Source organism: Silurus aristotelis, assembly GCF_946808225.1.
Source record: "Silurus aristotelis genome assembly, chromosome: 14".
Classification (NCBI taxonomy): Eukaryota; Metazoa; Chordata; class Actinopteri; order Siluriformes; family Siluridae; genus Silurus; species Silurus aristotelis.
The window spans coordinates 26,387,950-26,404,912 of NC_139587.1; the positions used below are offsets into that span (position 1 = coordinate 26,387,950).

Here is a 16,963-nt window from a genome sequence, read left to right on the forward strand (position 1 = left end):
TTTGGATATGTTGTTCCAGAGAATTTTACTTTTTTTTAAAGATCACTGGACCAAATAGCAGAAGTACGGCATGAAACTGTGACTGCTAGGTTAGATCAGATCCTCCTAATTGGTTTTCCTTGCTAATGTCACCACTAGCTTGATCATTAGGGATAAATATAAAAAAAATATTTTACAATAATTGAGTAATTCATTTTGTGATTTTTCACACAAACAAAAATTATGAAATCAGCTCTTTTTTTGTCATGGCAGCAAAGTGTTATAGTGCATATACCATTGCAGTCTCAAATCTCTAACATCTAGAATACTGCCCCTTTATCCATGAGGGTTTTCACCCACCAGCCAAAAACATGCTGGTAGGTTAACTGTCTCTGCAAAACTTCCCCAAGTGCAAGTTCATGATTAAATGTAGATGCTGTGCTGACTTACATTTATGGCATTTGGCAGCTTGTCCTTATCCAAAATGACTTACAACCGAGCAGTTTAGGGCCTTGCACTAGCCCAGCAGTGGCAGCCTGGTGGTCCTGGGTTTTTATATTGTGACCTTTTGATACAGAGTCCTAAGCCTTAACCACTGAACTACCACATCCCACCACCTGACTTAAAATTACAGTAACCAATGGGCTACTGATCAGAAGGTCGGGAGCTCAAGCCCCGGTATCGCCAAGCTGCCACTCTTGGGTCCTTTGAGCAAGGCCCTTAATGCTCTGTGCACCATGGGGCACTGTATCATGGGTGACCCTGTGCTCTGACCCCAGCTTCCTAACACCGCTGGGACATGCGAAGAAAGAAATTTACTGTGCTGTAAAGTACAAATGGCAAGTATAAAGCACCTTTATTTATTTCATTCATACAACTGACCAGGTTTTAAGGGCTATGCCTTACAACCTTCTAAATTCCAATCCTTAACCACTAACCTACAATTTCCCAGGACTAGTACCAGCACTAGGATCATTTTGCATTTGTACACATGACAGTGGAATTACCTCAAATAATCTCCTTTGAAGTCGACAAGACCCAGAGACCCATAAACAAAAACACACATCCGCACACACACCAGCACCCGTACAGCTGTATGATCTGTGGTAGAAATGTATAACGACATGTGCAGTATCTGCTTCAGTGCTACTCGAGGCCTGATTGCAGCACTCTAACTATTCTGGGTGCTGGCTGTTGTGATCTGGTGCAGCAGTGCTGCAAACACCAGATGTTTCCTTTATTTTCTTTAAGCTGTTAGACAACACTAAGAGTGGAACCCACTGCCATTTGATATGTGGTAAGGGGTTAGGGTTACTCTAAATGAACAAGTAGTCCAATCTTAAAACTTAGAGTTTACCCTTTTAAATAGATACCCCTGTCCATCAAGCATCCGACTCATAAACTCTGTGCAAAACTAGACTCAGAATGACTGCAAGTGTTTAGCAGGAAAGCCTCAGGAGGAAGTGGTTTAAAAAAAATTAAACAGTTTTATCACCTGAGCTCATCCTTTGGGCTAAGATCTACAGTGGTAGGGAGGATATGGTAGGACTTAAAAAAAAAGATAAATAGTTAAAGGGGAGCATTTACAGCGCTGCATTTTACAGTGCGGCAGCCGATGCGTGACCTTGCCTCACCTGCTGTAAAATTATACAAGGATGTGAGTGTTTCTTCTCAATTAGACACATTCGAGTTTAAAGGGGGTAAGAAGTGTTCTCATTCAGACTGTGCCACTTCTAAGGTGGGAATTACAAGTCGGATGACTTGTACACAGAACATATGGAGAGAAAAATCCCCACTTGAGAAATCTGCCTAATCCGAACCCTTTCAAAACCTTTTATTTAGCGCAAGAGAGATTTTTTTTCAGATAGCAAATCAAATCTAATTCTAAAAACAAAACAAACAAATAAACAAAAAAAATGGTACCTTGGTGTCTTCGCTCACTTTCAGTGTGTCATTTGCACGAATGATGGAAAAGGAACTGCAACTTTACGACCTTTAAATCCTGACGAGAACTGACACAAATACACACACAATTTTTTGTGCAGTTTTGCTGAGGAGGTCCGATTCCATCACACAACACAGGGTTGGGAAAACTGTGTAGCTCAGCTATGGGAGGCTCAGCCCGAGAAAGAGAAACTTAATCTGAGCACCAGTGCGCCGAGTCACACACTGGAACTGCCGAGTCATTCTCGATGTGGAAACAAATAAGTAATGAACAAACACATGTTAAGTATATACATTGTAGGATCTACATTGACTTTATACTGAAGCCTGGACTTGAGATAGTTTGGCCTGATCCGACCGGTACCTTTATGTTTTAGTCCGAAATTTGACCCATTGGATTAAACCAAACTGTTACATCAAGGAACAGTGACAAAAGAGTAAAAATACACAGGTGTGGCATTGTGTCAATTCCTTCTCAGGGTTGGGAAAAACACATCAAAATGTATTTTAATATAAAATACAAAATACCTTAACTTTAAGTGTCTCAAAATTAACTACAAAACACAGGTATCAAAAATGAACTACTGTATTTTTGTATTTAAAAAATGCTAAAAAAAAATACTTTCACAAGGGATTATGAAATTTCTTCGCAAACATTCTATTAATTGACATTACACTGTCTGAGTTGACAAAGTAAACAATGTTTAATAGCAACAGCTTTTCTCTGGCCGAGTCACCCAACAAATCTGACACATACAACCAGTTAACAGATCAAATATTCACATATCTATCCCTGTGATCTCCCAGATGAAGGTTAGTTTTAAATTAACCAACAGTTTAATGTTTACATTAAATGTTTAATGAATGACTTATAATTGTATCCCAATTTAGTTACTTGGTGTTTGGTAACGAAGGACTACATTGAATCAGCAACAGTGACTCAATAGCAAACAAGTCATTCATAAAAAGACAACTGATTGCCACTTGCATTAGTTACTAATGCACTAATTAATCATTTGATTGTTAATCATAAATATAATAATATATTATGTGTCAGGCAGTCATTCATTGCAGTGGTGGATAAAGTACACAAAGCATGTACTTGAGTAGAAGTTCTCCCACACCACCCCACTGCTGCGCTCCCAACACTGGCACGTATCAGATTCAAAACACTGATGCTTGCCTACAAGGCCAAAAATGGACCAGCACCATCTCACCTCAGAGATCTCATCACATCTCGCACTGCACCACACTGTCTGAGATCCTTCAGCACTGCTCGACTGGTGCCACCTTCTCTCAGAATGAGAGGTAAGTATACTCCAAGGCTCTTCTCTGTTCTGGCACCGAGGTGGTGGAATGAACTTCCCCTAGATGTCCGTACAGTGGAGTCCCTGGCTATCTACAAGCAACGGTTGAGCACCTACCTCTTCCTGGAACACTTAAATTAGCACTTTCCAAGTTTGCTTTGTAAAATTCAAGAGTTATATTTATAATAAGTTTGTAATCTTGCGAACCAGTGGACAAGGGCGTCTGCTAAATGCCGCAAATGTAAATGTAAATGTAAGTAGAGATACAGCAGGTAAAATACTGCTCCATTAAAGTAACAGTGCTCTCTTTAAACGTTCACTTGAGTAAAAATACAAACGTATTTGCCTTCAAATGTATTTAAGTATCCAAGTAATATGATTTGTATTATGAATGTCTTATATATCATTCTCTTTGCTTATCAAGACTCGTTGCTTAATCAGCTCAGTTTATGTGAAAAGAATCTAATGTTCCTCTCAGCACACTGGTCTATTAAAAGAATGATAATGAGTAAAACACTGACTGAATCTATTCAAATGATCACGAGCCCAAAACCTTTTTTTCAATGACTGCAAAAAAATCACACAAATAAGGCCACAGGTGTTGTGTTGCGAGTTCGAGTCTTTTGTTCCTCTCTAAATGTTCTGCTTGATGTTGAACTGAAGCTGAATTGTATGTTCGGGCTAAATAGATACCGTCAACCGGCAATGGTGGTTTCAGCTTGAATGAAGCACTGGGTGAATCACGCCATGACCCAACGTCTCCCCCATTGATGAGTTTCAGCTCTGAAAAGCTCGTCTCTGCTTCAGCTACAGTCACTGGATGAGTAAAACATATTCTCAGAGCAGTCCATAAATTTAGATACATTTCTGAGCTCTATTTCATAAATAAACATCATCCTAAATGCCTTATTGCACAATAAAATACACGTCATTGTGCACAATTTAAACTCTCGGAACCAAAGAACCAAACAACTCCTTGGATAATTGTATCCACAAGATACATACAACATCTATATTCTTAATAATATACATCTTTTAAGCTGCACTGGAGATTCTCCTTACTGACCTCAGTTCAGGATCTTTTTAGTACAATCACAGAAAACCTTTATGACATCACCCTCAATTAAAGGAACCGAATCAATAAGTGCGAGTTTAACTACCGTCCAATTAGAGCAGTTTGGTTGTAATTGTTTCGTTGCTACACAAATTATGATAAACAACATACTATAAATGATAATGTTATGCAGCTAAAAGGAATTTTGTTGCTCTGTGGGTAAAAGCACAGCAGGAAACAGCATAACCTAAGTGATATACATTTATTAGCCCATTTCATTAAATGCATTAGTCTTTACTCTCTTTATAACGACATGAGTGATAGAGCTGCACACAGAACTTTATCTTTTGCACGTTTCCCCCCATCCTTCTTTCCTCGTTTTGCTGAATTGGGCTCCTGAGGGTTTAGACCTTTTTTGTCATCCACAATTAGATTTTGGCTTCAGCTTTCCTTACTGATGTGACGTCACCCAACTCCGCCTCTCCTTTCTGAGTGTATAAGTGAAGGAACTTCTCTGGGGGGGTGCGCACTTCGAGTCCCGACCGTGACATGATATAATAATGGACGCGACCATGCAAATTAGCGGTATATATATATTTGCGTTGTCCCCCAGTGCCGCCTAAATGACAAGATGCCTACCTGGGCAGCTGCCCATGTCTCCGAAATTCGCCACTGCCAAGCAAGTTTAAACTGAAACGTGCGCTCTACTCTGATTAGTGATCAACCCTCTTAAATACAAATGACAAAATCCTATTTTATATTTGAAATTTGTATTTGAAATACATGTATTATAAATACTGCCCATTCCTGTTCCTCTTGACATTCAAACTTCTTCAAAACAGAGTTTCGCAGAATGTTTTGCACAACATATCCTTCCAAGTAGAAAGAACAGCACTGACACTTTTCTATGCTAATCATTTTTTTTTGTTTTATCTCTTTTGCGCAACTCGCCAAGAAGTTTGATTCACACACAAGATGTGTCTGCTGTCTGCCATGTCATCACCAACAGAATGTGTGGGACAGAAGCACGTGTTCAAAACGCTTTTGCCTTATATTGAGGTGGTTTTAAAAAAGTTTCGAGTTTTTGCTAACTGGTGCTATTCTGTTCAGGTGCGTTACTACGTTTGCGATTCTGCATGAAACTGAACAAATCTGCCAGAGAGACATTTGACATGACATACCTTTGACATACGACAAACCACTATATGACAAGAGATCAGAAAGATCTTCGACGAGCTCAATCCCTGAAATGTCTAAATCATTCAGCAACTTGTGCATGATGATCGTCGGAGAACAATCCACATGATCTCATTTCCTCACCCACTCTACCATACAGATTTTGCTTCTGTGGACTGTGGAGGACTTCACCCTCTTCCCGAAGATGAAGCTCCAGCTCAAAGGTCCCCGTTTTGACACCAGAGCAAATAGCAGAAGGTGCTTGACAAGGTTCGAAAAGAAGATTTCCAGGACACATTCCAGAAGTGGCAGGAATGCGGGGAGCGCTGTATTGCTATGTAAGGGGACTATTTTGAAGGTGACAGTGTGTAAACATAGATAAATAAAATACTTTCTTGTAAGCAGAGCTAGCACCTCGTACATGCAACCGATGATGTTCAGCAATAAAGATGATTCAGATTCTGCTTCTTGGACCTCTATAGCAGGAGATCTTCCACTCCAACCCATGCAAACCATATCGTCATATAGCTGGCTTTGTGCACAGTGACATTGTCATCCTGAAACAGGTTTAGGTCTCTTAGTTTAAATAAAAGGAAGAATTTCGTGCTACAGCCTCCAAAGACGTCCTATACAATTGTGTACCTCCAACATTGTGGTAACAGTTTGGGGACAAACCACATATGTCTGGAAAAGTCAGGTGTCCCAATTCTTTTGTCCCAAACCAATCCTTAACCCAATATGTCAGACAGTGTCACATCATACTATAAGATCACAGTAACCTGAATTATTTGGGATCCGAATGCCGAAGGAGATTTCTAAGACCGAACAGTATACCTAGATATTCATACTAGGTGCCTTTATCTCTAACACAAATCTAACTCGAACTGATTAAAATGAGCTGAACCAACATTACCTACAGCTTTCAATTTTAACTAATGGATATGAATCAGGAACAGAAACAGTGTTAAGACGGCAAAATGCAGCAGCTGAAAAAGCGTCAAAAATTACGTAGGTGAGAAAAATTACAGTAAGTAGACAGTAAGTCTGTTCGAAATCATATTTGTAAGCTTAGTTAGCACCGTTTTTTATTACAGTTCAAACACACATACTCTGGCTTATAGCTCTGATTTTATGATTTGCCATCCAGACAAATTCCAGTCCAAAAAAAAACTTTCTGTTAAAAATTAGCTTAAAGTCAGCGAGCTAAATTATTACACAGGGTTATGGACATTCCCATTGAGAACTTACAATGAATCACTTTCAGACTAGAGAAGTGTAGCATCCAATAGAGAAGTACAGAAATAAAAATGTGGTTTCGCCTTCAATGGAACTAAAGATAGAATGGAGAGAAATCTCACATGTGAGCGTTTACAGGAATACAGCTGTAATTCAACAGCTTGTACTTATGTTGAGAGACGTACAAAGACATTTTGAAGTAAATACAATGCTGATGTGTCACTGAGAGTGAAATGAAACCCTTTTACTGATCAGCACCAAGTCAGCCATGAGCAGAGAGAAATTTTCTGAGTTGAATGAATATAATTTAGTCGTGTAGAACAAATACACACCATGTTGAAGGTTTGTGTAGGGGGTGTACATAAAAGGAGAGAGAGAGTAGCTGATGCATGAGTGTGTTTGCATGGGAAAACCCAACAAATGCCTCTGCAAGTGAATTCCATCAAGCAGCCAGATAAATGAGAAACAGTCAAAAGATTTTATTTCGAAACCAAAAAACTCTATAATAGATTGTCTAAAAGACATCATTTCTTTACACTGATTGTCTCGCTTTATTTATTAGTTTTTTTGTTTCTTTCTTTATTGTTCCTTTGCGTAGTGAATGTCTGACTATATTGATAGTTTTACGTATTACTTCATTTACATGGTAAATGTCCCTATTTATTTGTTTGTTTGTTTTTTTTGTCCTTCACACAATACCACACTTTCTTTCAATTTGTTTTTTTCTTCTTCACATGGTGAATGCCTCTATTTATTTACTTATTTGTTTATCTGCTTGTTTGTTTCACATAGTGAATATCTGACTTTATTTATTTATTTGTTGATTGTTTATTTGTTTATTATCTTCACATAGTGAATGTCTCAATCTATTTAATGATTTGCTTATTTATTTTTTATTCAGATAAGGAATACATCACTATCTATTTACTGGTTTGTTTGTTGTTTCTTTACATAGAAACAAGACTTTATTTTTTGTTTTTTTCGTTTGTTTATTTATTAATTTTGTTTGGGGGGATTTTCTCCAGAAAGTGAGAACCCATTTAAGTATTTGTTTATTTATTAAATCAGTTTGTTTATATATATATATATATATATATATATATATATATATATATATATATATATATATATATATATATATATATATATATATAATTTATTTATTTTTTTATTAATTTGTTTATATTTCTTTGCATTGAACATGTTTGACTTTATTTACTGGGTGAATTTTTTTATTATTATTATTTTTTTTTAATGACATTGTGTGTAAACATTTCGGTTTGTGATCATACACCAGCTGTCAAACTGTCCATGATGCTCCTGCAGCAAAACCAGAAGAAACTTTTAAATGCAGTTTTTCCCCATTTCACTCCAGGGGGTAACCCAATTTCACCCTCGCTTGTGGTTGCTGGATTCAGTCATGTAGTTTTCAGAGCTATATATACAGTGAGTAAGGCAGTGAGGAACATCTCTGCCAGGGGTTTGGGTTGCACTCTGTGTGGGATTTGTGCATGTTCTACCTTCCTATGTTCATGTGTGTTTTCCTCTGGATTCTCTGGTTTCCTCAAACCGTCCAAAAACACGTATCTATGCGGATAGGTTTCATTTCCTGCTAGTTGTAGACGTCTGTGTGCATGGTGCTCTGTGATGGACTGGAGGAACAAAAAGTCCCAATACAGTTTATACACAGCGATCCAGTACGACCCAGAAAGCAGGATTAAGATGGATACTGAAGCTGAGTGAATGCTATAGAAGAACAAATGGAAACTTTGCCATGTGAAGATTTGATCTCGATCTTACGACTAATTTACGAATTAAGAATTAACTCATCAATTTAATTAACATAGTCTAAAAATAAACGGCAAAACTAATTTTAAAAAATCATTTCATTTAAAAAATATATTCTAAAAAAAATATATATTATTTTTATTCTTAAAAAATTTAACTATGCAAGAAAAACAATAAGAAAAACTACTCCCTGCCTTCACCCCAAACGAAAAAGGGAGCAATTCAACAATCAAAACATTGCTTATGTAGTTATTTATCGCAAATGCAGAATGACGTATGTTTGCTTTGAACACAGCGTGACTTGTTTTTTTCCTGATTGTCTTCTGTGTGAGACAGAGCGTATATGTGCTTTACATGGTTTTAAAGAACCTTCCCCAGCTTGCTTGCATTCACCACAAAGCACAGGCACAAATCTCACCATTAGAGATGCTATTGGGAAGATTGAATGAGTCACCACTGACTAAAACATATTCCCGGGGTAAAGTGGCGGCGTGCACAACTGAGGTTATTATGCTGATGGTGCTTTTATAGTGCAACACCTCCTGCTTCACAGTTACATGAAACCAAAAGCATGCAGATCAACTATGTATTGCCTAAGGTCAAATAAAATGAGGCTGTAGAGACAGTGAAAAAAATAAAGAAACATCAAAAAGTTGTATTTCCTAAATAAACAAAAGCAGAAGGACAATTCTTTTAGATGAATTCGCAAAAAAAGGTTCACACCACCCATCAGGGGTCTGCACCAATCCTCAGCGCTTTCCGAACCCTATCAAACCCTCATTCTGAGGAACACACTATTCATAGGCTTGGCAAACGGATGGTTTCTTCACCATCCTCATGTCTAATTGCCCTTCCTCCAATAAACCAACGGAATATCACAGAAAGGTTCATGAAAGATCTCTTCCAACATCTTAATGGACATTTTTTGGCAAAGAATCAAACCATAGTCACGCCTAATCCTTGAGGTAATTTATTGCCAAAGTCAACTTCCGAGGTTCTTGGGAATCAACGAAGAACCAGAATGAGTCAACATCTGGGACAAAGCTGTCCACCGAGCACAAATCAAACAGGCGGGGTTTCCTTACATCACCTCCTACCTGTATGGAACCGTGCCAAGGACCTGCCAGCTGCTCGGCACCTCCTGCAACGACACAAAACAGGAGCCGCTCTTAGACGCTTTCATCACGTCACAATATTGCACAATATGCAAACACATGTTATGGATTTTCTCCAGACACAGTATGGCCTCTTTGTGGTTTGGACTATAATATAAAGCTGTGAAGTCCAATGAAGCATATATTGAAAGCTTTCTTTTATTTTTTGGTGGAAAATACATCTTAGTCTAAATTAGGTGGAATTCCCCTAAAGGTGGCCAGCCTGTGTTCAGGAGAGAAATCCCATATTTTAAGACCTGCATGCTTTGGAGTTCTCATTTGGTCTCCTGTAAGCTTGGAAACTGTCAAAATGGAAAAAAAAGAAGAGGAGGGGGGGATTTAGACGTACAGGACTGTACAATGAACAAAACCTTTTCAGAAACAGGAGCATGTGGAAACTGTTTGACCAGGGGTTAACGCGCTGAGAGCGGATTGTGTTTGCTTTTATATTCAGTAAATGTCAAGAAGGCAGAAAAAGACAAGATGTTATTTATAGCATAATTCCTAAAGAGGTATTCACCAGTACTGTACAGATTGCATGTGTTTGGAAAACCAACAGTTTGATTTTCCAAACCAAGAATTCATGATGTGCACATTGTCATCACAAATATAAAAAAAAACCTCATATACATTATTATAACCATCGCACATACTGTGTATAATAACATACCTCCTTTCTTGCAATCTCCATATCACATATGTATAATAACCTTTTCATAAACACTGTATACAATATCTCCTGCATTCACTATCCATGACTATTGCACTCATTGTATATAATCCCCTTTCCATGTACTGTTTGTTTATATTCATATCAATCATATCATATTTATTTATTAATCATTATTTATTCATAATGATTAATTATGGATTAATTATCGAGGGGGAGTGGTGGCTCCAGCGGTTAAGGCACTGGGTTGCCGATCAGAAGGTCTGGGGTTCAAGCCCCGGTATCGCCAAGCTGCCACTCTTGGGCCCTTGAGCAAGGCCCTTAACCCTCTATGCTCCGGGGGTCCCTTACGAGGGAAATATCAAGGTCCGTGACGTCGGAGTGACGTGGGGCCGCCTTCCCGTGGGCTCACCACCTCCAGGAGGGACCGTAAGGGACGGTGCTGTGAGGATTGGGCAGCAGTCGAAGGCGGGGGCCTGCTTAGACTGCTGCCCCCGCAACCCGAATTACGGATAAGCGGGAGAAAATGAATGAATATTTATTCATATCTTTCATATATGCCAATATTAAATCTAATCTAATATCTCTGGACTCTTTGGCAATTCGTTCAGGAAATCATGACGTGTGCTGAAACTGACAAGTACAGAACAAGTATTTATTTTTGTTATGCAGTACTGTACTGTATATGAAACAAAGAAAAAAAGCATTTTAACCACTGATGGAGCCATAATTTAGGATTAAAATGCAGAGAAAGCCCAAATGAGACCGTTCACGAGCCAGCATGAGACTCTTCATGCTCATGTTTTACCGCGAGACTGAAGCGGTAAAATCGACGAGTTTCATCGCAAGAGATGTTTTGGAGTTCTGAGCATGCGACGAGTGACGAAACATTTTTCATTTGTCATAAGCGACGTGTTGACGTGTTCGCCGAGGCATGACTGATGCTTATTTTAAAACAAACTGCGTTTGTAGGATTCAAAACGCTCGTCGAAGGACCTGTGGCCGCACAGGAGCTTGAAATTCAGACTTCGATGTCATGATGCAATTTCGATTAGATGTCTGATTGAATTTAAATTCAGAAAGAAATTATATGATCATTCCGCTGAATCTGGTATAATACGATATAATTTTGATTTATAACCTAACGATACGATATTTGATGCTGCTGTGATCGAGTCTACAATAGAAATATAAATAATGATGTGACAAAACACAAAATCTAACAAATTAGACGTCACAGTACCGCTGAATCTGCTTTGATTTCACTTCAAACTGACAAACTGTTTCCTGGACATGTGACAGTAAACTCTTGATTTTTGAATCGATATTAAATAATGTAATATCCCTATGACACTATAGGATTTTCATTTAAAAAGTGAGATTTTGATATTCGGTGACATTGTTGGATCTGTAAAATGATTCAAAAGTACTGATCGATTGTGGACCAAACCATTAAACTGCTGCGATACAATACAGCGATTTTGGTTCATGAATTAGCGAGACGATACCATTGAACCTGAGTACAATACGGTGCAATGTGAAAAAAAATTTTTTATGAGGCAGGGATTCAATATTTTTAATGATGCATACATGATGATACATTGAATGCTTAACAATCCTTTTTTCTCTCTCCCTGTCTCTCTCTACCCTCTTTCTCTCTCCCTCTGTCTCCCTCCATCAAGTTAAACATGCTCCAGAAGTACCATCGTCCATTGTTTTTGTCTTTTTCTCCTTTTTAGATCTGCCCGATTCATCCCACTGCCCTCCCTCTGGATGGATATCTCTTTTTGACCATTTTGAGGTCTGGTTTCACATCAACAGCCTAAAGGTTCATGATGTTACTAACTCCAGAACTTTGAGAATGGATTGGGACTTTATATCAACAGTCTATAACAATAGATCAGGACCACAGGTCGCATTTAATCCCCCATCACTGCACGCCTTAACAATGATGGAACTGTAATGAATAGACATTCGGTAATGAGGATGGGATCCCTTTTGAATCTGGTTCTTCTCAAGGTTTCTTCCTCATGCCATCTAAGGAAGCTTTTCCTTGCCACAGTCTCCACTGGTTCAACCATTAGGGATAAACAAACGTATAGGAACTAAACATATACACATTTATAAGTTCTGTAAAGCAGCTTTTAAACAACATTCATTGTTAAAAGCGCTACACAACTTAAAATGAACTGAATTGAATTGAACATAATGCTGAATTTACATTTACAGGGTAAATTTACATTTATGGCATTTGGGAGATGCCCCTTATTCAGAACGACTAAGACAGATACCCCTCAGCAGCTATGCAGTTAAGGGAATCGCTCAGGGGCCCAGGAGTGGCAGCTTGGTGGGGCCGAGATTTAAACTCACAACCTTTGAATTAAAAGTCCAAACCACTAAGCAGCTAACTGCACATTATGACATCATCTTTGAGCACTTACTTGCATGACATTTGTTGGGCAGGATCAAAACCCCAGAAACAATCCAGTGATAAATGAACTGATTCCTATTTCCACATGTACAATTTATACCGTCCAAATAAGGCTTCTGTTTAGATACATACACTTTATAGACAAGTCCTGGGACGCCTGATATTTTCAACCATGAGTTGTTTTTCCCCAAAACTATTAAACACAAATCTTATCAGAAAGGTGGAGGCGCACAATTGTATAGGAATGTCGTTTAAATGCCGTAGCGTTTAAATTCCCTTCACCTTAACTAGGAGACCCAAAAGTAATCCGTCATGAAAATGCTTCTATACACAAATAAAGCCACGTGCTGAATTGCTTGACATGGGTTGGTGTGGAAGATGTTCGCTCCCCACACTCCAAACTCCAAACATCTTCCCAGAAGCTCGGAGGTTATAATAAAAGCAAATTGGGAGTAAATGCGGAATGGGAGGTCCAAAAAGCACATAGCAATCATATGGTCGAGTGTCCGCAAACTTGTGTCGATAGTGCATTGTTGCACTGGTTTAGTACGAGTTCTTGAGCTGCTCTGCCACTGAATTGTCACTCTGAGACTTTCTTGTCTATTTCACAGAAAAAAACAAGTTTGACGCTTTTGTTCCCAGACCGCCTCAGGGCTTCTGAGCGAAACAAACTCGTGCAGCCAATTATACTTTTTAAAGGCTAACGCCCCGACTGGTTTGAGACAGAACCGTTTTTATCATGACACCGAGACAACGTCCCATTTGCCTGGAAAGGAAGCTAAAACAATAGACGGGAGAGAGGGAGGGGGAGCGCCTCAAGCAACAAGATTGTGACAGGTGAAGTTGTCGAAAGAGTTTTTTCCAATGCATACAAAGTGAGCCTGGAGGTAGAAGAACAATGCGGGTGAATGGGGAGATGTCGGAGCAGATCCCGGCGTTCTTCTATTGTTCGGCGCTCGTCTTATAGCTCCTCGATTACCTCTGGGAAACATCTTTGAACTGAAGTGTCAGGCTGTCAAAAATGACTTTTAAAAGGAGACACTTTGGTCATGAATGGCAGAACGGGTTTTCCTCAACCTGAATATGCAAAAGTAAACAGAGTGAGTCACGGTGGAGAAGACACCGTCTTTGCCGTTAAAGAGTGCCGGATCGTACAGGGGTGACATCCATACTCGAGGTGATGTTGTCAGTTTATTGCCGTTCAGCCGGCACCTACGTATTGATCGGATTTGCTGATGTTTTCTGTGGTTTTCCTGCAGTTTTGCTGACTCATAGTCAGCTTCATAGTCTCTGAGCAGCGAGTCGTGCATACCAGGGCGAGTAGCGTCTCTGAGTTTCCCCACAGTTAGCTAATGAGTGATGCAGCTCACTTTGCGGTACACTCTGGTGTTGCTGCTAGTGGTGCTGGTGATTTAAAATCAGGTTTTAGTGCTTTCAAGAGCTGTGAAACAGACACCTTATTTCTCCAGACAACAAGACATAAGACAAGAAAATGTGATAAAAAATTTTGCATTTAATTGACTTGTCACACTGTTTTCGAGCGTCTGGGAGGGACTCGAGGGTGACAGAGCGCTAGCCACAGCACTGACACTAAAGAAAGTAGTTTGCCGGGAAATTAATCAGCTGTAAATGAACAAACAAAACCCGGATGACTCCTGCATTCGAACCATGTTTTTGACCGTGGTCAGGAAGTGCATCCATGCATATTCGAACACACACTTTTTCTCTCAGAGTTCTAAAAGCAGAGCGAATATAGAATTCAAGGAATATAATATATAATAGCAGAGGTGTAAAAAGTACCTTAAAAATCATACTTAAGTAAAAGTATAGACACCTTACTGCAAAACGTACTCAATTACATGGTAAAATTCACCAATTCAAATAGGACTTGAGTAAAAGTCTTCGAGTATCTGATTTGAATAGTACTTGAGTATTTGACTCATATCGTCCTCCACACAGAGACACAGCCAAAAACGACTGATTTGCGATGTTTTGTTTTCTAAAATACAGATCGAATTGTAAATCCAAGATCAACAAAACAGCCTCTGTCGTAAATCAGAATGAAACAAAGATCAAACAATTGAACAAACAGATTAAAAAAAACAATAAATTGGTTCCATTAACCAATAAAATGATAGTATCACGTCACAAAGTAGAATAACCATTAATAATTAATGGAAAAATCAAATTAAAGTAAACGATTTTAGATCAATAGAATTGATGCACATCTCAGTGTCAGAAAGAACAATATTTTTATTTCACTTTAACAGAAGCTGGTTTTTAAAAAGTCACTCACAGGCAGCAGATGTGTGTAGAGGAGTGTTGAGTCTTAATGATCTTTAACAGAGGTATAAAATGTAAGATTTAACGCTCAATATCTAAAATACAGTGGAAAAAAAAGTACATCAATTAGATCATAAATGGAGTAAAAGTTGCTTATATCTTTGATACTCAGTAAAACTAGAAAGTAGCCAAATAAAATTACTTTTAACTTCAGTAACAAAGTACATTTACTCAAATACCTCACTGTATAATATATTGAAGAGATGTGCCTATGTTAGTAATTATTCAATAATTACAGTGAAACAAATACAAAAAATTGAAAAACAGTTCAACCTGAAATCTTAAAGTTTAAAGGGTTTAAAAAAAAAGAAAAAAGAAAAACTGCAAGCAAATGAAAACGTTCGTTGTTATTTTACGTATAAATCTTTTCAGGAAATTATTGAGTTGTTACACTCATCAATAGCGAATTCAGAATTAAATTCACAACTTTTTATCAGGAAAACGTCGCATTTTAAACCTTAATCCTTGATTCTGATTGGTCAGGAGGTGTTTCTTATAGTTCAGGTTCATATTCATGAACGCTCGCGCTGGTTCCGCAGTAACAGCATTTTCTTTGATTTGATAAAAAGTCTCCAGAGCGATAAAACTGTCTCTTTTCTGTTTTTGTTTACAAAGCTTACGATTCGTGGTTTGTTGGTCACAAAAAAAAGGGTGGGTCTAATAAATCGATAAAATGTAAAAAAAAAAACAAAAAAAAACAGGCTACTAAGAGAGCGAATGTTTACAGCTGCTATAAACGTGAGCGAGAACAGTTTTGCGTCCATTCAAAATGCCTTGTTACTGTAAACGGATTTAAAAAAAAGCGTACGCTGTGTCATTTTCTACAAACAGAAACAAAGTTCTCCAGGACGAGTTGTTATTGGAAAATGATTAACAGTAACTCCGCTTCAAGTCAGGCTGCATCACACCTCCCCCGCACTGATTGTTTTTTTCTATAACAGCAAACCTGTGTGTATTATCCTTTCCTTAAAATGAACTTTTCTGGCCAAGGTGAAGCGAAGGTCATGTGCTCCGAATTTGCATATGATCAAAGAGCAGGTGCTGAAAGAGCAGGTGCTTCTCCAGACTTTTTCGGTTGATCTGATTTCATTTCGAGCGCATTATGTTTAATGCATTAAAAGATTTTTGGCTGAAGGATGACGTTTGACGTCATGAGATAGGAATTTCAGTTCCGGTGGAAATTGTGCTGATTGTGACTAAAAGTTTGGATTCTTGAAGGTGCTAAAATGTATTGACTGTATATACATAAGTGATGTTCTGCTGTTGGCTCTTTTCAAAATTATGATTTAGCGATGGAAAACTAGCATTCAAGGGTTTTATTTCTGGGTATTTTTAGCCCAAAAAACTTTCCTGCTTTTATTTAAATTTCTTTGGGTAGATTGTCATGTTAACTAGTAAAAATATTTTGAGTTAAATTCACCCGAAGGTTCTTATAAAAAAAAAAACAAGAGGACACTAAACCGTATATAAGCACATGAAAGCCATTTCTTAACATTATGACCAAGATTTTTTAAGTCATTTCAAGTGACTTTTTTGTTTTCATTGGCAAATAATTTTTCTTCTGCTAAATAATGGGCCAATCTAAGACAAGACTGTTTCAAGCTTGACATTGGTACAAATGACTCATTACCTCAACTGCCTTTTTTTTTTTTTTTTGCTCAAAACATATTCAGCGCACAATGTTGAAATGTGTTGGAGGTACACAATTGTGTAGGATGTCTTCACTTGATCTGGGACACCCAAACTTGCTCCAGCTTGACAATGCTCCTGCGCACAAAGCTAGCTCCATGAAGATATGCTTTAAATGAGTTGGCATGGAAGATCCCCCGCTATAGAACACTGACCTCAACCCTGTTGAAGACCATTGGGATGAATGTGAAC

General features: G+C 38.3%; 1 long non-coding RNA gene across 1 annotated transcript in view; it reads right to left on the reverse strand.

The window, feature by feature from the left end:
* Nucleotides 1–16,963, reverse strand: part of LOC310737019 — a 193,139-nt gene that overhangs the window by 35,063 nt on the left and 141,113 nt on the right. Inside the window, exon 2 of the long non-coding RNA XR_014536724.1 lies at nt 9,582–9,625. This is a non-coding gene — a long non-coding RNA (uncharacterized lncRNA). The remainder of the gene's footprint in view (nt 1–9,581; nt 9,626–16,963) is intronic.